This window comes from Nilaparvata lugens, chromosome 1 (genome assembly GCF_014356525.2).
Source record: "Nilaparvata lugens isolate BPH chromosome 1, ASM1435652v1, whole genome shotgun sequence".
Taxonomy (NCBI): domain Eukaryota; kingdom Metazoa; phylum Arthropoda; class Insecta; order Hemiptera; family Delphacidae; genus Nilaparvata; species Nilaparvata lugens.
The window spans coordinates 44,591,100-44,612,330 of NC_052504.1; the positions used below are offsets into that span (position 1 = coordinate 44,591,100).

The window sequence follows — 21,231 nt, forward strand, 5'->3', positions numbered from 1 at the left end:
TTGATTGGAAGGAAGTTAAATATTCAAGACAGATGATCCTAAACCGAGAATAATTTATAATTTACCGGTTTACTGTTGAAGTTTGAGGTTAAAAACACTGTTGTAGTGAGAATGTCCGGTAAGAACAAACACCGAGATAACGGTTGATAAATCAGAGAACGAAAAACACGACTACTCCGCTCGGCATCTCAACTGATACTGGATAATTTCTCTCAACTGATATTAATATAATTTCTCCATGTTGGTATTCATACCTGTATCACTAAGGAGGTCTTTGCATAATACATGTACATGACACTTGAAACTTTTAACGCCACACAATCTTATCCAACATAGGCACTTTCAGTATGTCCGTTTTAGTATTCCTGTAATTTGGTAGTACACTTGGCAACTTATTCGAAGTATTCCATAATATTGTCACCATGAACCAGTCACCGGCTAACTCACAAATTTCCTACTTTAGTGACCATCCCCAAAACCCTATGACCATGACACTGACCGATCAACAACACCAGGACAATGCAGTGGAGACCCCACGGGAGAGAGAGGGAGACAGCGTATGCTCCATCAATTTCGACCCACAAAACCTGGCCCAATTGTCTTCTACTGGGATCGATAATGTAGTCGATTTGATAAATGCTGATGAGAGGCCAGCTGGTGGAGATGAAGGAGTGAGGGCGTCCAACCCGGTGCCAGCGTCTCCGCAGATCGCTCCAAGCGTCGCCGAGGGAGCAGAGAATGCCGCCACTCAATCACCATCCGATGTAGCCAGTCAACCGTCATCCGCCGCCACCAACCTAGAAAAGTGCAACACCACATTAGACTCTTCAGTCGGTTATGCTACCAATCTCATGGCAAATGATTCCATAAGCAAATTCAAACTCATGCTCAGCCAAGCCTTAGAGGGGCAGACTAAAAAAATACAAGAAGATATCAAAACCGTCAGACAGGATGTCAAAGCTGTACAAGGGAGTGTGGAAAAAATGAAAGAGAAAGTTGAGGGAAAATTCTCTGAATTCAAGGAGGAAATGAAAAACATGATAGACATTGTCACGTGGTAAATTAATACCACCAAATATTTTAAAATGAACTAATGAAATATAATAGAACTATAAAATTGGAAAGAAGGTTAGACCTAGTCAAAGGATAAAACAACTCAAATCAAGTATTATTAGCGATTAGGAGTAATAGCATTATCAACAAATGATAAGAAAACATGTATAATTGTGATTTAATAATTATGAGAACCCATTGGTAAGATCAAAAAGTTATAAAGCGGCTTACTTATTATTGGCGGATTATGAAAAAAAAATAAAATGCATGTACATTGAGGTTAGAGTTACTTGTTTACATTTTGAAAAGAATTAGTCGATCTTGGATAAATCAATAATTATTAGAATCAATACTGAGCGAATCAGCTGATTATTCGATCAACCCATATGACAGGTTGAATTATATAAAATTTACTCATAAAGGATATGTTATGTATACTAAAGGAAGTCGATGTGTAGAAATACAGACACCCATTATTTTTGTATAAATATTTATTATAATCTAAGAAAGCATGATAAATCAAGAGTATACAAAACTCATATAAAGACTGAATATAGTAACATCGCATGTTAGGATTTATTTATGAAATCAATTTAAGATAAACACTCCATACATTTGTATAAGAATTCTTTTTTATTTAATTTTTTCTATTATAAAGCCGAGGAAGCCCTGATTCCCAAGGCAACCAATTGTATTGAGTCTATTAAATTGAAGGCCAATCAGAGAGTAGCTTACAGAATTATTCATGGAAGAGACAAATTTTTCTGAAAACCTCCTTCTTCTGGCTTAAGATCCCGACCGGAGAGGATGCACATGGAGTTTAGGGTTTTTTCTTCTTCCTTTTAAAATTTTAAAACTATTAAGCCAGACCCTTTTTAATGTAAAGTATTTGTGTTAAATGTTCAATTATATGTGAACTCAGTGCTGTCAAAGAGTTCGTAATTTGTAAAGATTCCCATAAAAATAGCTTTAATTCGAAAGAAACTTATAAAAATCTGGATCACGCGTTAGCCCAGCAGTGACGAAAAGGAGCCTACCTAATTAATTATTGGAAATAATTAATTCAATCCACGAGAACGTCTAGAACTTCAATTCAGTGAGTGATAATTCAACGAGCTCGTTTTTTCTACGTCCAGTGGGGGTAATTAATTAATAAAAAAGCGCTATTCCAATTAATTTGAATTAAAATAAAAAGTCACCACGTGTTGAACAATATCACATAGTCCATAAGAACATTTATGAATTTATTTAATATATGTAGGAAGCTTACTTCCATGCACAGCCCGAATTCATATAAATCCCTGAGATCTCATGTTTGAATATTAATTTATTAATTATAATTTTGTCAATTGAACAAAGTACATCATATCAAACCTATAGACCGAACAGGTTTTTATCTGCAGAATTTTATATTGATTGGAAGTATAAGTACCAGTATTAAATATAATATATTTATGAATTTGAAACTCACTATTGTGAATATTAGTAAAGCCTGTGATAATTATTCAGATTTTAGAAATAGATTATTTAAGTGAATTATAGTTATATCGAATATTTTATGCATATCTTTTTTATGGGAATATATTTTGTGTTTTTAGTCAGCATACAAATCATAGAAGTTTATTTTATCCTAGTTCATCTCGTGATATACAGTTTGAGCTGTTTTAATATCAACAAATATTTTGCAGCACTTAAAATTATTGAATCAAGTGATATTAATCTTATTCAGAGCACTCAATATTTATCATCCTTTGATGATACTCATCTCATATACCAGAATAAGTATATTAAGAAATTATATTAATAAGGTTCCAGTTATATCATATAAGGATCCAGAGAGCTTCCAGAACTGGCGTTGTAAGTTCTAAGGAATTTTGGAAGGGTATATTGGTGAATACTTGTATTCACGACGAGCGTTTTAAGAATCAACTAGAAACAACTATAGTTGGTCCTTATTATTCTCTAGTGATGCATGGTTACTGATAATCAGTCATCAAATATTCTTTTATTTTCCGTATTGGTATTCTTCAAGAACTTCATAGAAGCAGCGGTAAGAATTACCAATCACCGGTCACTGAACCTTATGGTGATTATTTGTATTTATAAAATTCATGTTTCTACCACTGAGCTAGAGCTGAGGTTTGAACCCAGTAATTTTGCGAGCCGGACGGCCTTAATTTTTTGTGAATTTATTCGCAAAAGAGGGAATTTAGAGACTGCTCTTATAAATATCAGAAACATCGTATCATCTGTGAAGGATTTACAATTAACAACTTCACATAATATGGCTTCACAATGTGGGACTCTATCATAGGAGATAACCCCTCAGGAAGCACCATTTCACATAATATGGCACCCAACCAGTGGAGCGTGATGAAAAGCTTACCTACTCAATCTCACTATCAATGATTCATAAAATTATTGATAAAACTGAAAACTGCAAGAAGTATAATCTGAAGTTGATTCAACAAGATATATCTGATAATCTATTATAAGTTCTGGCTAAAATAATTGAGTTGCTCTTCAAATTAAAATTTTTCAAGCTGCATAAATACAGACAAACTGTATCACACGAGTTTGATAACATAATTCTCATAATAGAGAAAAATTGGATGGAAATTTCCATAAAAGTCTATAGTAAAATTTTGATTTTGATTTTTTGAATCTAGATATTGTATGCTGACCAGGGGTATAGATTATTTGAAATATAATCGCATAGCTACTAGTAAGGAAGATAAAACCCTACCTAAAATTTTAAGAACTATATTAGCGTAATCTGTCTATGTTGATAAGCGTACCTGTAGCACTCGAAGGTCTTTTCGTAATATATGTACATGACACTTGAAACTTTAACACCACACAATTTTATCCAGAATAGGCACTATCACTGAATCCATTTTAATATTCCTGAGACTTGGCAACACACTTGGCTATTTACTCGAAGTATTCCATAATAACGTCACCATGAACCAGTCGCCAGCTAACTCGCAAATTCCTACTTCAGCGACCACCCCCAAAACTATGCAGCTACGACACCGGCCAATCAACAACCCCAGGACCATGCAGCGGAGACCCCACGAGAGAGAGAGGGAGGCAGCATATGCTCCATCAATTTCGACCCGCAAAACCTGGCCCAATTGTCTTCTACGAAGATCGATAACGTCGTTGATGCGATTAATTCCGATGAGAGTCTGGATGAGGGAGTGAGGGCGTCCAACCCGGTACCGGCGTCTTCGCAGATCGCTCCAAGCGCCGCCGAAGGAATGGAGAGTGCCGCCACCCAATCGCCATCCGATATCGCCAGTCAACTGCCATCCGCAACCACCAATCTAGGAAAAGGCAACACCACATTAAATTCTTCAGTCGGATATACTACAAACCTCATAGCAAACGATTCTATAAATGAATTTAAACTCTTGCTCAGCCAAGCCTTGGAGGGAGTGACTAAAAAAATACAAGAAGATATCAATGAAAACACTAAAGCCATCCAGGATAAAGCGGAGGAAAATACTAAAATCCTACAGGAAGGTATCAAAACTATGGATGAAAAATTTTCTAGCTTCAGGGAGGAAGTGAGAAATATAATAGATACAAAAATAGATACTCAATCTGCAGTTATCAAAAAGTTAGAAATTCGTATAGATGACGTCACCTGTCAAATAAATGAACGGTTGGATAACGTACCAAAGGAAGTTGAAAAACAGGTGGACGTATTGGGTAAGGAGCTGGGCACCGCTATCATGGGAACTGTCATGGGAAAGGTGTTAGAAAATAAGGGCGAGATAGAGTCGAAAGTGGAGGAAAATAATAAGAAAATAATAGAGATAGTCAAGGAACAAAGTAACGTGCAGGCATGTATGGCAAATTTAGCGGAGGAGGGGGCAAAATCAAGTGAGAGATACGGCATGTTGGAGAATGCTATAGGCGGACAGCAGTTGAAGCTAACCGGATTGTATGATGAAGTGAATACACATAAGAAAATTATGAATGATAAATGGATCGCAAATGAAGAACGAGTCTCCAGAATAGAAACACGCATGGAAAATATCCCAGTCAGTCGAATGCAGTATACACCGAATGAAGTAGTAAACGGCACTCAACTTTTTCAAAGTCTTGGAAAATTCGATAATTCCCATCGTCATATGCAACCCAGACCATTCATAGATCAAATAAAAGCTATTCAGGAATTGATACCCACCTCTTGGTTAGTATGGCGCTTCCAACTGTCCAGTCTATTACTCGGCGAGCCGCTGATGTTTTTCCAGAGCCGGATGCGAGATATCAATAGCTTGGAGGACTTCATCTCCCAATTCCTGCAGCAGTATTGGAGTAAACGTAAGCAGATGGACGCACTATCAGAGATTATATCATGCACATATGATAATAGAGGCAGACAGTCATATACTGAATTTGTAGCCAAGATGATGTGTAAGAATTCGCAACTAGACGAATCTTTGGCGGATACATCATTAGCAAATATATTAACAAAAAAGCTTCCTTACAATGTTCGCATGACACTAGCAGTATCCTCGATTTCCAGTTGCAAAGAATTAATGGAACATTTACACTGTATCCAATCTGTTACTTCTGAATCCAGTCAGGTAAACGACCGTACAGGAGATTTCAATCATTCTCCTCATCATAATAGCAACAACTTCAGAAAAAATTATAATGGTGAGAATCAAATGTCAAATGTCGGAGCAAACACTCGATATCAAAAATACCCTGAAAATACTAGCAGAGGTCAATCGTTTGAAAACAGTTCTAGAAATAAATCACAATATTACAATAATAAACCACAGGATAGAGGAGCACATTATAACAGCAGACATCATTGGTATAGAAATAATAAACAGAAAATAACTTTCACAAATCAAGAAGTAAATTTCACAAAACAGGACGAAAATAATCAAAATAGTAACAGAGCAAATACATCATATACAGTGGCATGCACAATAAAAACAGACCAACAACAACCTACAGTAAATCAACCACCAGAACAAATCCACCACCGCACCAGCCCGCCACCAAATAAAGAAGCCAAACATACATCAAAATCAATCTGCAAAAAGCAACCCATATTAAGCCTACTATTTCCCCCCGAGGATCTACCACCAGTAACCAAATGATCAAACCGCATAGTTACCTCCAAAAGCATTAAGCCAAAGTCTCAATGTATTAGATGAATAAGAAGTTCTTGTTGATAAAACCTACCAAAGATTATCCTTAAAAATATCCATTATATGAAAGCAAAGCCCAAATTCTGCAAGAGAATGAAATGAAAATGTACAAGTCACTGTTCTATGTTGAGGAAAAAAATATATTATATTCTGCAAGTCGGAGAATTACCAGTTTGTTAGGTTGGCAATGATTTTGCACCAACGTTCAAATGTGCTTCTGGCCTGAGGGCGGAGCGTGGATTAGAAAAAAGATTTATATTATGTATGGAGGAGGAGATAGTTTTATTTGTGTATTGTGTATAGAAGGAGATTGGCCAATGTAAGGCGTATGTATTCGAATTGAATTTATTTATTGTGTATATGTTGTTGAATTGTTAGGAGGTAGAATTCTCAGTAGATTTATTAACAGACTTTGTAACATGTATGATTTCTGATCCAAAACCAACTGGATCATAAAATTTATATTATCTTCTCGAATTGTCGTTTTAAATCAGAAATCAGAGGGCGTATTGTGTCACGTGGTAAATTAATACCACCAAATATTTTAAAATGAACTAATGAAATATAATAGAACTATAAAATTGGAAAGAAGGTTAGACCTAGTCAAAGGATAAAACAACTCAAATCAAGTATTATTAGCGATTAGGAGTAATAGCATTATCAACAAATGATAAGAAAACATGTATAATTGTGATTTAATAATTATGAGAACCCATTGGTAAGATCAAAAAGTTATAAAGCGGCTTACTTATTATTGGCGGATTATGAAAAAAAAAAATAAAATGCATGAACATTGAGGTTAGAGTTACTTGTTTACATTTTGAAAAGAATTAGTCGATCTTGGATAAATCGATAATTATTAGAATCAATACTGAGCGAATCAGCTGATTATTCGATCAACCCATATGACAGGTTGAATTATATAAAATTTACTCATAAAGGATATGTTATGTATACTAAAGGAAGTCGATGTGTAGAAATACAGACACCCATTATTTTTGTATAAATATTTATTATAATCTAAGAAAGCATGATAAATCAAGAGTATACAAAACTCATATAAAGACTGAATATAGTAACATCGCATGTTAGGATTTATTTATGAAATCAATTTAAGATAAACACTCCATACATTTGTATAAGAATTCTTTTTTATTTAATTTTTTCTATTATAAAGCCGAGGAAGCCCTGATTCCCAAGGCAACCAATTGTATTGAGTCTATTAAATTGAAGGCCAATCAGAGAGTAGCTTACAGAATTATTCATGGAAGAGACAAATTTTTCTGAAAACCTCCTTCTTCTGGCTTAAGATCCGACCGGAGAGGATGCACATGGAGTTTAGGGTTTTTTCTTCTTCCTTTTAAAATTTTAAAACTATTAAGCCAGACCCTTTTTAATGTAAAGTATTTGTGTTAAATGTTCAATTATATGTGAACTCAGTGCTGTCAAAGAGTTCGTAATTTGTAAAGATTCCCATAAAAATAGCTTTAATTCGAAAGAAACTTATAAAAATCTGGATCACGCGTTAGCCCAGCAGTGACGAAAAGGAGCCTACCTAATTAATTATTGGAAATAATTAATTCAATCCACGAGAACGTCTAGAACTTCAATTCAGTGAGTGATAATTCAACGAGCTCGTTTTTTCTACGTCCAGTGGGGGTAATTAATTAATAAAAAAGCGCTATTCCAATTAATTTGAATTAAAATAAAAGTCACCACGTGTTGAACAATATCACATAGTCCATAAGAACATTTATGAATTTATTTAATATATGTAGGAAGCTTACTTCCATGCACAGCCCGAATTCATATAAATCCCTGAGATCTCATGTTTGAATATTAATTTGTTAATTATAATTTTGTCAATTGAACAAAGTACATCATATCAAACCTATAGACCGAACAGGTTTTTATCTGCAGAATTTTGTATTGATTGGAAGTATAAGTACCAGTATTAAATATAATATATTTATGAATTTGAAACTCACTATTGTGAATATTAGTAAAGCCTGTGATAATTATTCAGATTTTAGAAATAGATTATTTAAGTGAATTATAGTTATATCGAATATTTTATGCATATCTTTTTTATGGGAATATATTTTGTGTTTTTAGTCAGCATACAAATCGTAGAAGTTTATTTTATCCTAGTTCATCTCGTGATATACAGTTTGAGCTGTTTTAATATCAACAAATATTTTGCAGCACTTAAAATTATTGAATCAAGTGATATTAATCTTATTCAGAGCACTCAATATTTATCATCCTTTGATGATACTCATCTCATATACCAGAATAAGTATATTAAGAAATTATATTAATAAGGTTCCAGTTATATCATATAAGGATCCAGAGAGCTTCCAGAACTGGCGTTGTAAGTTCTAAGGAATTTTGGAAGGGTATATTGGTGAATACTTGTATTCACGACGAGCGTTTTAAGAATCAACTAGAAACAACTATAGTTGGTCCTTATTATTCTCTAGTGATGCATGGTTACTGATAATCAGTCATCAAATATTCTTTTATTTTCCGTATTGGTATTCTTCAAGAACTTCATAGAAGCAGCGGTAAGAATTACCAATCACCGGTCACTGAACCTTATGGTGATTATTTGTATTTATAAAATTCATGTTTCTACCACTGAGCTAGAGCTGAGGTTTGAACCCAGTAATTTTGCGAGCCGGATGGCCTTAATTTTTTGTGAATTTATTCACAAAAGAGGGAATTTAGAGACTGCTCTTATAAATATCAGAAACATCGTATCATCTGTGAAGGATTTACAATTAACAACTTCACATAATATGGCTTCACAACGTGGGACTCTATCATGAGAGATAACCCCTCAGGAAGCACCATTTCACAACATTAAAATAGATATGCAATCTACAGTCATAAAAGTGTTAGAAACCCGTATAGATGAAATCACTTGTCAAGTAAATGTGCGATTGGATGAGGTACCCCGAGAAGTAGGAAAACAGGTGGACGTATTAGGTAAAGAGTTAGGTACCACTATCATGGGAACCATCATGGAAAAAGTGTTAGAAAATAAAGGTGAGATAGAGTCAAAGGTGGAAGAAAATAATAATAAAATAGTCAAAGAACAGAGTAACCTGCAGACAGGTATAGCAAGCTTAACGGAGGAGGGGACTAAATCAAGAGAGAGATACGGCATGTTGGAGAATACCATAGGCGGACAACAGTTGAAGCTAACCGAATTGTATGACAAAGTGAATAAGAATAGGAAAACTATGAATGATAAATGGACCGCAAATGAAGAACGAGTCTCCAGAATAGAGACATGCATGGAAAATATCCCAGTCAGTCAAACGCATTATTTGCTGACTGAATTAATAAATGGTACTCAACTTTTCCATAATCTTGGAAAATTTGATAACTCCTACCGTCACATGCAACCCAGACCATTTGTAGATCAGATAAGAGCCATTCAGGAATTGATACCCACCTCTTTGTTAGTATGGCGTTTCCAACTGTCCAGTCCATTACTCGGCGAGCTGCTGATGTTTTTCCAGAGCCGGATGCGAGATATTAATAGCCTGGAGGACTTCCTCTCCCAGTTCCTGCAGCAATATTGGAGCAAACGTAAACAGATGGACACACTATCAGAGATTATATCATGCACATATGATAATAGAGGCGGACATTCTTATACAGAATTTGTGGCTAATGTGATGTATAAGAATTCGCAACTAGACGAATCTTTAGCTGATTCATCACTAGCTAATATACTATCCAAAAAGCTTCCTTTCCATGTTCGCATGACACTAGCAGTATCTCCTATTTCCAGTTGTAAAGAACTGATAGAACATTTACATTGTATCCAATCCGTTACTTCTGAATCAAGTAGTCAGGTAAACAATCACGCAGGAAACCCCAATCATTCTCTTCAGCATAATAACAATAACTTCAGAAGAAATTATAATGGTGAGAATCAAATGTCAAATGCCGGAGCAAACACTCAATATACAAAATACACTGAAAATAATAACAGAGGTCAATCATTTGAAAATAATTCCAGAAATAGATCCCAATATTACAATAGTAAACAACAACATAAAGGAGCATATTATGATGGCAGAGATCGTTTAAATGGGAATAATTATAAGCGAGATGGAGGTCACAAGAGTCAAGGTGAAACACATCAAAATCATAGCAGAAAAAATACATCTTAAACAGTAGCATGCACAATAAAAACAAATCAACAACAACATGCAGATAACCAAAAACCAGAACAAATCCACCACCACAACAACCTGCCACCAAATAAAGAAGTCAAACATGCATCAAATTCATTATGTAAAAAACAACCTATACTAAGTCTGCTATTCCCTCCCGAAGATCTACCACTAATAACCAGCCTACCACCGAAATTAATTTACAGCATTAACACCGAAATAATTAATGAATCACCGATAGTAAAATCTGAAAATGAAATACTGCCTCCATGCACTGAACCTGTGTACCAGCATGCAACACCCCCACAACAAACCCGGTTGGAACAGTCACAGCCCAAACATCGTTGGATCCACCTGCGGCACACTAGGTTCAAGGAGCAAACCACCACCAAGGCAAGCCGAAAGTGTGACCGGCAGGATGACGTCGGAGTGAAGCCTACAACCCAACACCGGAAGGCCCACCAGAGGAAGCAACAAGGAAGGCCCCGGAAGAGAGGTTATCATCCTCACAACAAATTCAAACACCGCAAAAGGGATATCGAGGAACCATATGACATTTGGAGGAAAGCAGCATGCAGACAACAGCGAAATGTATGGGATAATGAGACCAACATGCACCCAAAGCACACGCGGTTCAAGCAAGCAGCTTACCGTCGTGATTGCAACTACAGGATAAATAAAAGGAATATGCTAAAAGTAAATGGAGAATTAATAACAGATACGGGCCTAGATTATGATGAAAAGAATTATTATAGGAAATTATTGGAAGATGAAATGTGTGCAATAAAATTGAAAGAAAGAAGGAATTGTTTATTGGAGGAAAGAATATCTGGTTATTGTTTACTAAGAGGTTATGTTATGAGCCTAACAAGTATGTTGATCTATTTTGTTATGATTATGATGTCAATTAAAGAATATGTTGTAAATATAATAATGAATGATAAAAAGTGTGAAAGAAAATTGAAAGGAATAGTGAATTGTTTATTGAAAACGGGAGTATATGATTGTTGTTTATTGACAGGTTATGTTATGGAGAGTGTAATGAAAATGCTGATTCACTTTGTTATAATTTTTGGTATGACTATGTTGTCAATTAAAGAAAATATTATTAATGTAATAAGGAATGAGGGCATATCTTATGTTGAGAAAATCAATTCTAAAATTTACAAAACTAATTTGAAACCCAGAAAAGTTCAGGATAGACAAAGTAAATACTCTAGGCTATCAAAGATAAGAGAGTTGATGGAGAACCGGTCGTCAAAACTGCCAGATTATTCACAGAATCAAAATCCAATGCTTATAATCTCAAGCTATATTATCGAGACACTAAAAGATAAGGAAGTAAATAATAATATTATGATTGAACTGTCACTTGTCTTACCTTTCAATGAGTACGTGCCTAACAAACGCCAAACAACACAATTATTCAGCAGACAAGTACCCACTTCGACCAGCAACACCAATGCCTAAAAACAAAGAAATAGAAAATTTAGAAGCCATCTGCAACACCATCATCACCCACAAACCAATAGAATAAATATTATCCAAATTAAAAGCCAGCTTACCATAGGAATCAAAGGCAGCAAAATGGCAACAGTTGAGTAATATAAAAGCCAACAAAATTGTTTGTTCACTGTCAGAACCCAAGTAGCCTATGCCTAATGAATCACCAAGATTGCCTACCCCAAAAATTCGAGTGTTATAGAATGTGAATTATATGTAAACATATTGTAAAAAGTACTTTATCAGTGTGTAATTCAAAGGGAGAAAATAAATAAAATTATCTGCCAAATGATAAAACCGCATTGTTACCACCAAAGAATGTTAAGCCAAAGTTTCATGTGTTAATGACTAAAAAGTTCTTGTCCGTAAATCACCAAAGATTAGCTATTAAATTCACTCATTATGTAAACATAAAGCCCAAATTAATTAAGAAAGAGAAATCAAATGTACAAGACACTATTCGATATCAAGAAAAAGGAAATTTTATATTTACAAGCCAGAGAATTATAGTGTTGTTAGGTTGGCAATGTTTTTGCACCAACGTTCAAATTTACTTCCAGCTGAGGGCGGAAGCGCTAATCGAAAAAGATGTTTATGTTGTGTATAGAGGAGGAGATGATTCATATTTATGTAATGTATGTAGTAGGAGGTTAGCCAATGTAAGGCGTATATTTGTAATATTACAGTTTTCTTCTCACATTGGAATCGAATCTTCAATTCGAGATCTATGGAACTTTATAATAAATGTCAGAGTTATCAATAGACGGATAAACTTTTTGACGGAGAATTTATTATCGTAAATGTTTGTTGCATTGTTCCATGGTGTCACCGAGGCAGGGTTAACAAATAACAGAATAAATCGTTTATTCAAATCGAGATATATATAAAAATTTAAAATAACATTTTAAAATAAAGTTTTATTGAGAACAGATGTAGAATGTGAATTCTAAACTTGTAAATTATAATTTTGTGGTGACGTGTCTGTAGCGTGGACAATGAATTTTTGAGGTCTCTCTGTTCTGGCTTGTAGCTTTTCCTGTTCTTTCTTCTTCTGAAAACATGGCTGGCTGTTGTGTGTGTAATTTTGTGCTCTGAATTATTGTCTGTTTACGTGAATTTATTAATGTTTTAAATTGAGTTTTAAACAGTTTATAGTGTTCTTTTTGTGGATAATTGTTTTTTCTGTATCCAAGCCAATAGCCACTGTGTTTCAACTGTAAACTAGATAAGTATTTTAGTTCGTAGTTACTTGAAATAATTAGCCTTAAGATATTTTCTCTTTCTGTATTTTGTGAAATTTTATCTGAAGATTATAAGTTAATTTGCTCTGAAAACTGGATTTCTCATTCATAGGCAATAGATCCATTCACAGTTTATCAAGAATCTATTTTATTGGAGCCGACAACTGTCCTTGGTTTGATAGGTGTTAAATGCTATTCCAACCGTTTAAGGAAAAATTGGTAGCACAGCAAATGTTACCCCTGTGGTGGGACCGAATTACAAAATAAATATGTCCCAAATGGTACACCATGAAATCCCTGGTTATAGAAATTATTAGTAGATAGATATCTTGATAGGTTATGAATGGTTTGTTGCTGAGTGGGAAATCGGTTCAAGAGAAATCAAGTCCCAATGAATATTATCTGTGCAGACTAGCAAAATGGCATACAATATGAAAAATATTAAAAATGATGATGAGTTAATAGCTGCCTTAACACAACTGTTTGATAATTTTAAACAAGAGCAAAATGCTAGGTTTGATGAGCAAAATGCTAGGTTTAATGCTAGGTTTGATGATATGAAGCAAGAATTTGCTGAAACATTGAGTGATAATCATGAAGATGAAAACAAATTGAAGCAGGATGATAGTAGTGTTAAGTTACAAGATCAACTCATTCAAGTTTCTGACAATGTAGGCCTAGTTACTGTTGTTGAAAAAGTCAACCATAGTGAGATAGTAGAATTGAGTAAAGAAGTAGGTAGGGAGTTGTCTTCATTGAAAGTCAACTATCAAGAAAGTACTATTGCTACATTGAAGGTTAAGAAAACAGTAAACAAATCGAATGTTTCTATGGATCAGATTACTACATTGAAGGTTAGGAAAACTATAAATAAAATGAATGATTACATGAGACAGGTTTCTGTGGAGGTTAGGAATAATGTCAACAAAATGAATGTTGCTTTGAGTCAAGTTGATGAGTTCAACTTTCAACTGAGAATTGAAAAGATGTATGCTATGCACTCTCAAGTGACCATGACGAACTTTTGTAGGCAAAACTGCTTGGTTGAAATAAATGAACCCATGAATAAAATCATGCTATTGAAGAAAACAAAACGCAAAGTTTCCATTGATGTATTAGTATTCAAAGGTTGTTTCAAGTTGCTTATTTACAAGATGATGACAGTGAATCACATGATGAAAGGGTATTCCCCAACACACAATGATTAGGAATCCTGTGTTATGCCGGGATTCAGAATAGCATAATCGCTACACAGTGTATGGTAAGAGTCCATAATTGTGTCTTTTTTCTTTCCTATAGCCTATTTTTCTTGGCCCTTGATCTTTTCAAATTTCAATTCTTTCCTGTCTTTGTGTAATGTTCAGTAAAATTCTTCTATGATACATATCTTAACCAATCTTGTCCATAGTCATTTAAATTTGTATTTTTTCTGAAATAATTTTGGAAGTTGAAATAGTAGCTTATTTTCCTAATCTTTAAATTGTTGATAAAACTTAACTTTTCTAAAATCTATCCATTGCTGTGTAAATAATTGTTTGCTTGCGGTATATTTTTTCATCATGTATTACATATTTTAATCATGTCTATTTTTTTCAGGTATCATATTAGGTAATTAGGTTTTTCAGAGCAATTATGTCCCATGTTCTCATCTTTCATTGCATATTGTGCCATAAGCCATATGTAATTAGGTTATAGTTTTCTTCTGGGCTTTTAACCCATTTTGCATTTTATTTTTTCTTTGCTGTCCAATACTTTGGATTTTTGGTAGACAAGTAGGTGTGATTTTTTTTAGAGGTGTGGGCGTGAACCACATACGGCTGGACTCGATTATCTGACCTACTTGTTTGCGATATAAAAACCTTATGACTGCAACAACAAATGTTTGTAAAACCTTTTGCATACTTTTGTTTTTGTGGTCCGATACTAGAGTCTGCTATCACATTGCCTTACAGACATCTAGGAACTTTCCACCCAGTCACAATAGTCAACATTTTTTTTCCTTCACCAGTTGTTTTTGTGGGAGTGATAGCTCACAATTATAACAAATTAGAGTCATACTTGGAATTTACAAAATTCCATAGTAGTATATTTTATTAAATATACTTCCTCATGAAAGTTCAGTACTGACATGTAGGATAGGCTCTAATTAATCTTTCTCTTCTTTGTATTGTTTTAGGAATTTATTTACCCAGTTTTCTTTTTCTCTTGTTTGTATTGTTTTAGGGAATTATTTACCCAGTATTTCATCTTGATCATCTTTGTATCATAATCTTGAAATGTTTATACTTATTATACAGTCTTTAAATTTTAAATTATTTTAAAAAATATTGGTTAATTTAAAATGTTGTGTTATATTATCAATTGAAATGAGTTAAAGGCTAAAATTTTTCTAAAGTGTTTTGTAATTGATATTTTTTTTTCAAATTTTAAAACTGTTTGTTCTATAAATTTTGATATGATTGATTATCGTTTGAAATGGATGCTGGAGTGTATGTAGAATTTTTAGTGGGGTTGTTGATTAGAATTTTGCTGGTATGTGATTGTTTTTTGAGATGGAAACCCATTATTGCCTAAAGAAGGAATAACAGAGGTTATGACTTAGAGAGGCAGTAATGAGATAATATTTTTTGTGTTGATTATAATGTTGATTGCCATAGATGCAAAAAGATGATTACTTATGAATATTGTTTGCCTTTGAAGCAAAATATTATTGATGTTTTGAATGGTTTCTTGTTTAATGATTGATAGTAAAGTTTTGTCATGAAATGTAGTTTGTGTTTAGAACATTGAAGAGTCGAAATAAACTATAGTATCCAACAAACGATGATTATAATATTAAATAATTTGCTTTTTATACAATTTTGAACAAAATTAAAACTAAATAATTTTGAAACCTGAATGATAAATCATAAATGTGAAATGAACATGCTATAAATGAAATGTTATACTAAATGATAATGAAATGCAGATATATTATGAAATGATTGTGAATAGAAGACCAATTGTCTGAAATTATTGAAATATATATTGAAATTATTTTTTTTGTTGTGATAATCTGATGTTTGTTTTTTACAATTTTGATAATGATACAGGGTGTTATGAAATTATATTTCTATTTTGATGAATGATTTTTTTTTAAATTATCATTGATATGTCCATATTTCACAATTTATGTATTGCTGACTGTATAATAAGATGTTAACAAATTTCAATTTTATAAATACTTAAAATAATTTTCATGTGTATTAGATTGTATGGATAGCCTAATCAAGTTTTTCTTCTTAGTTTATAAGCATTTTAAGACAACAGGTACAGCACAGACATTAACATTGAAATAGTTATCATGTGAATCTCGAAATCAGTAACAAGTGAACGCCATGAAGAGTGTTAAGAACATTTGGGTGATTTTCAAACTAGTGTGACATAACTACGCCAATATCTATGCTGCGGCCTACACCAATAAATACGCCAATGTCAACACCAATAACTACGCCAAAATCTACGCCGATGCCTGTGCTGATGCCAACGCGAATATCTATGCCGATGCCTGCGCCGAAGCCAATATCTGCACCAATGCAGATGCCAAAATCTGTGCCAATGCTGATGCCTACACTAATACCTACAACAAAATCAACACTAATAACTACGCCAAAATGCCAAAATCTATGCCGATGCCTGTGCTGATATCAATGCTGCGCCAATGCCAATAGCTACGCCAATGCCTGCCCAATGCCAAAATCTGCGCCAATGCTGCACCAATGCCAATAGCTACGCCAATGCCTGCGCCAATGCTGATGCCAACAACAAAATCAACGCCGATGCCTGTGCTGATATCAATGCCTGCGCCAATGCCAATAGCTACGTCAATGCCTGCGCCAATGCCAAAATCTGCGCCAATGCTGCACCAATGCCAATAGCTACGCCAATGCCTGCGCCAATGCTGATGCCAACACCAAAATCAACGCCGATGCCTGTGCCAATGCCAATAGCTATGCCAATGCCAAAATCTGCGCCAATGCTAATGCCAATGCCTGCGCCAATGCCAATATCAACGCCGATGCCAAAGCCGACACCAAAGCATACGCAAATAGCAATGCCAATGCTTATTGCTGACTCTGTATCTCAAACTTCAACACTACTGCATTACCTGGAGGTAATTGCCATCCATGTTCACATTCACAACTTTGAATTCAGAAGAACAGTCACAGTATCATGAAAGAATTGATTCAAAAAATCCTCTCCTAAATTATTCCTGTATGCAGAACTCTAAACCTTGAAAGCTGAAAATATCAAAAAACCAAACCTTACCTAAATTAATCCTCACCTAAATTAATCCTGTATGCAGCGTCTATCTCTTTTCCAAAAAACGAATTACATTGTCATTTCAAGCCTGAAATGTACATTGTATAATTACAAATATGATACAAAATTTATGTGACTCTGTATTGAATTGGAATGCAGCCGTCTACTACAACATGAAGCAATGCTAACTGAGATGTCACCGGTATCAAGTTTGGAATGCAGCCGTCTACTACAAACATGAAGCAATGCTAACTGAGATGTCACCTGTATCGAGTTTGATATGCATCAGTCGACTACAAGTATCAGCCCAACACTACGTGCATCCAGATCAGCCCAACACTTAACGTCATCACATTGGAGTCACACTTAACTGAAAATCATACTGAGTGCCTTAACGGACTGTTTTCCAAAATGTGCATCAATAAAATCAACCGCGTCAATAGTGAAAGAAATGAACATTTTTTGATTTATTGAAATTTTATGTGAAAATTAAATGTAACAATTCATCAATTCATTTAAAAAAAAAAAAAAAAAAAAAAAAAATAATAATAATTTTTTTATTCAACATACTAAATTTTTTTATGCAATAAAAATTGAATTTTTCTATCTATTAAATTTATGTGCAATTTCAAAAAAAAAAAAAAAAAAAAAAAAAAAAACTATTCTTTACATATTAAACTTTCTGTTGAGATATTTTTCTTTAAATTATAAAGCTAAATCAAAAGTAATATTGATATTCTATATTTTGAAATATTGTTTGGAAACATATAACAAACGCTATTGATGAATTTTTATAATTTTTGGTATGACTATGTTGTCAATTAAAGAAAATATTATTAATGTAATAAGGAATGAGGGCATATCTTATGTTGAGAAAATCAATTCTAAAATTTACAAAACTAATTTGAAACCCAGAAAAGTTCAGGATAGACAAAGTAAATACTCTAGGCTATCAAAGATAAGAGAGTTGATGGAGAACCGGTCGTCAAAACCGCCAGATTATTCACAGAATCAAATCCAATGCTTATAATCTCAAGCTATATTATCGAGACACTAAAAGATAAGGAAGTAAATAATAATATTATGATTGAACTGTCACTTGTCTTACCTTTCAATGAGTACGTGCCTAACAAACGCCAAACAACACAATTATTCAGCAGACAAGTACCCACTTCGACCAGCAACACCAATGCCTAAAAACAAAGAAATAGAAAATTTAGAAGCCATCTGCAACACCATCATCACCCACAAACCAATAGAATAAATATTATCCAAATTAAAAGCCAGCTTACCATAGGAATCAAAGGCAGCAAAATGGCAACAGTTGAGTAATATAAAAGCCAACAAAATTGTTTGTTCACTGTCAGAACCCAAGTAGCCTATGCCTAATGAATCACCAAGATTGCCTACCCCAAAAATTCGAGTGTCATAGAATGTGAATTATATGTAAACATATTGTAAAAAGTACTTTATCAGTGTGTAATTCAAAGGGAGAAAATAAATAAAATTATCTGCCAAATGATAAAACCGCATTGTTACCACCAAAGAATGTTAAGCCAAAGTTTCATGTGTTAATGACTAAAAAGTTCTTGTCCGTAAATCACCAAAGATTAGCTATTAAATTCACTCATTATGTAAACATAAAGCCCAAATTAATTAAGAAAGAGAAATCAAATGTACAAGACACTATTCGATATCAAGAAAAAGGAAATTTTATATTTACAAGCCGGAGAATTATAGTGTTGTTAGGTTGGCAATGTTTTTGCACCAACGTTCAAATTTACTTCCAGCTGAGGGCGGAAGCGCTAATCGAAAAAGATGTTTATGTTGTGTATAGAGGAGGAGATGATTTATATTTATGTAATGTATGTAGTAGGAGGTTAGCCAATGTAAGGCGTATATATTCGAATTGAATTCATTTGTTATTATATTTATTGTTGAACTTTTAGGAGACACAATTCTCATTAGATCTATTAACAGGCTTTGTAACTTGTATGATTTCTGATCCAAAAACAACAGGATCATAAAAAACTATATAATATTCTCAAATTGTCATTTTGTATCAGAAACCAGAGGGTGCATTATGTCACGTGGTATTTTAGCACCACAAAATATTTTTGAAATTAACTATTGAACTTTAATAGAATTATAAAATGGAAAGGAAAGATAACCTAGTCAAAGAACCACTCAAGTAAAATCGAATGTTGTTAGTGATAAAGAGTAATCGTATTATCTAAAGCGATAAGAAAAAACATGCATAATTGTAATTCAACAATAATGAGGATCCATTTGGCAGAATTAAAAATTATAAAGAAGCTTATTTATTATTGGCAGATCATAAAAAAAAAAAGTTTGCATGTACATTTGAGGTTAGAATTGTTTATTTACACTTTTAAATGAATCAATCGATCTAGGACAAAACGATAGTTATTTGAATCAACACCTAATGAATCAGCTGATCGTTCGTTCAACCAGTATAAGTTGAATTATAAAGTCTACTCACAAAAGATATATTATATATACTAAGGAAGGTTTATGTAAATAAATAGGGACAACTATTATTGCCGCATAAATATTTATTACAATCTAAAAAAGCACAAAAATCAAGAGTATACAAAACTCGTATAAAAAATTAAATATATGTTGCATGATAGCATCGTATATCACAATTTATTTATTAGAATAGTTTAAGACAATCACTCCATATATTTATATAAAAACTTTTTATTTATTTTTCTATAATAAAGTTGACGAAACCCTGAATCTGAAGTAACCAATTGTATTGAGTTTTGCTAAATTAAAAGCCAATCAGAAAGAGGCTTACAAATCGTTCAAGGAAGAGATAAAATTTTTCTGGAAACCACTTCTCTTCTGGCTTGTGATCTCGTTCTGAAAGGATGCACATGGAGATTAGGGTCTTCCTTCTTGTTAAATTTTAAAATTATCAAGCCAATCCCTCTTTTAAATGTGAACTATTTGTAATTAATGTTTAATTATCTGTGAACTCAGTGTTGTTGAAGAGTTTTTAATTGTAATCAATTCCCATAAATATATCTTTAATACGGAAAGAAATCTATAAGAAATCTGGACCACACGCGAGCCCAGCTGAGACAAAAAGGACCTGCATAATTAATTATTGGAAATAATTTATTTATTCTACAAGACCTCCAAGAACATCATCACTGTGAGTGTTTGTTCAAACGAGCTCATTTTATAAAGACCTTTTTTTATTAGAGTTGGGAAATTAATCAAAGCGCTATATAAATAAAATCAGTCAAAGAAGAATTCGCAATGTGTTGAGTGCTATCATATAGTTTATAAGAACGCTTTATGAATTTTATTTGATTTATGTAGGAAGCTTACTTCCATGCATGGCACGGACTCATTAAAAACCCTGAGATTTTTTTTTTTTTTTAAATATTAATTTTAATGATTATTATTTGCTAATTGATCAAAGCATGTCCTATTAAATCTATAGACCGAACAGGTTTTAAATTGTAGAATTCTGAATTGACTTGAAGTCCATGTATCAGTATTAAATACAAATTTATAATTTTTAAAGCTCACAAATTTGAATGCTATTAAACCTTGTGATAATTGTTAAACCGTTAAAGAATTCATTTAAAGAAAGTTATAGATATAAGAATATTTTATATATATATATATTGTTTTATGGGAATATATTTTGTGTTTTATGTCAGCATACAAAAATCATAGAAGTTTATTTTATCCTAATTCATCTTGTGATATACAGTTTGG

General features: G+C 33.4%; 1 protein-coding gene and 2 long non-coding RNA genes across 4 annotated transcripts in view; 1 reads left to right on the forward strand and 2 right to left on the reverse strand.

The window, feature by feature from the left end:
• The window catches only part of LOC120352740, an 85,857-nt gene that overhangs the window by 50,155 nt on the left and 14,471 nt on the right, over window positions 1-21,231 (forward strand). The window lies entirely within an intron of this gene.
• On the reverse strand, window positions 247-12,112 carry LOC120352743. Its single transcript, XR_005572081.1, has 3 exons — window positions 11,808-12,112; window positions 9,697-9,811; window positions 247-797 (listed from the first exon to the last, which is right to left on the reverse strand). It is a non-coding gene; the product is annotated as an uncharacterized LOC120352743 (long non-coding RNA).
• On the reverse strand, window positions 18,581-18,999 carry LOC120352745. The gene is made up of 2 exons (XR_005572085.1): window positions 18,765-18,999; window positions 18,581-18,665 (listed from the first exon to the last, which is right to left on the reverse strand). It is a non-coding gene; the product is annotated as an uncharacterized LOC120352745 (long non-coding RNA).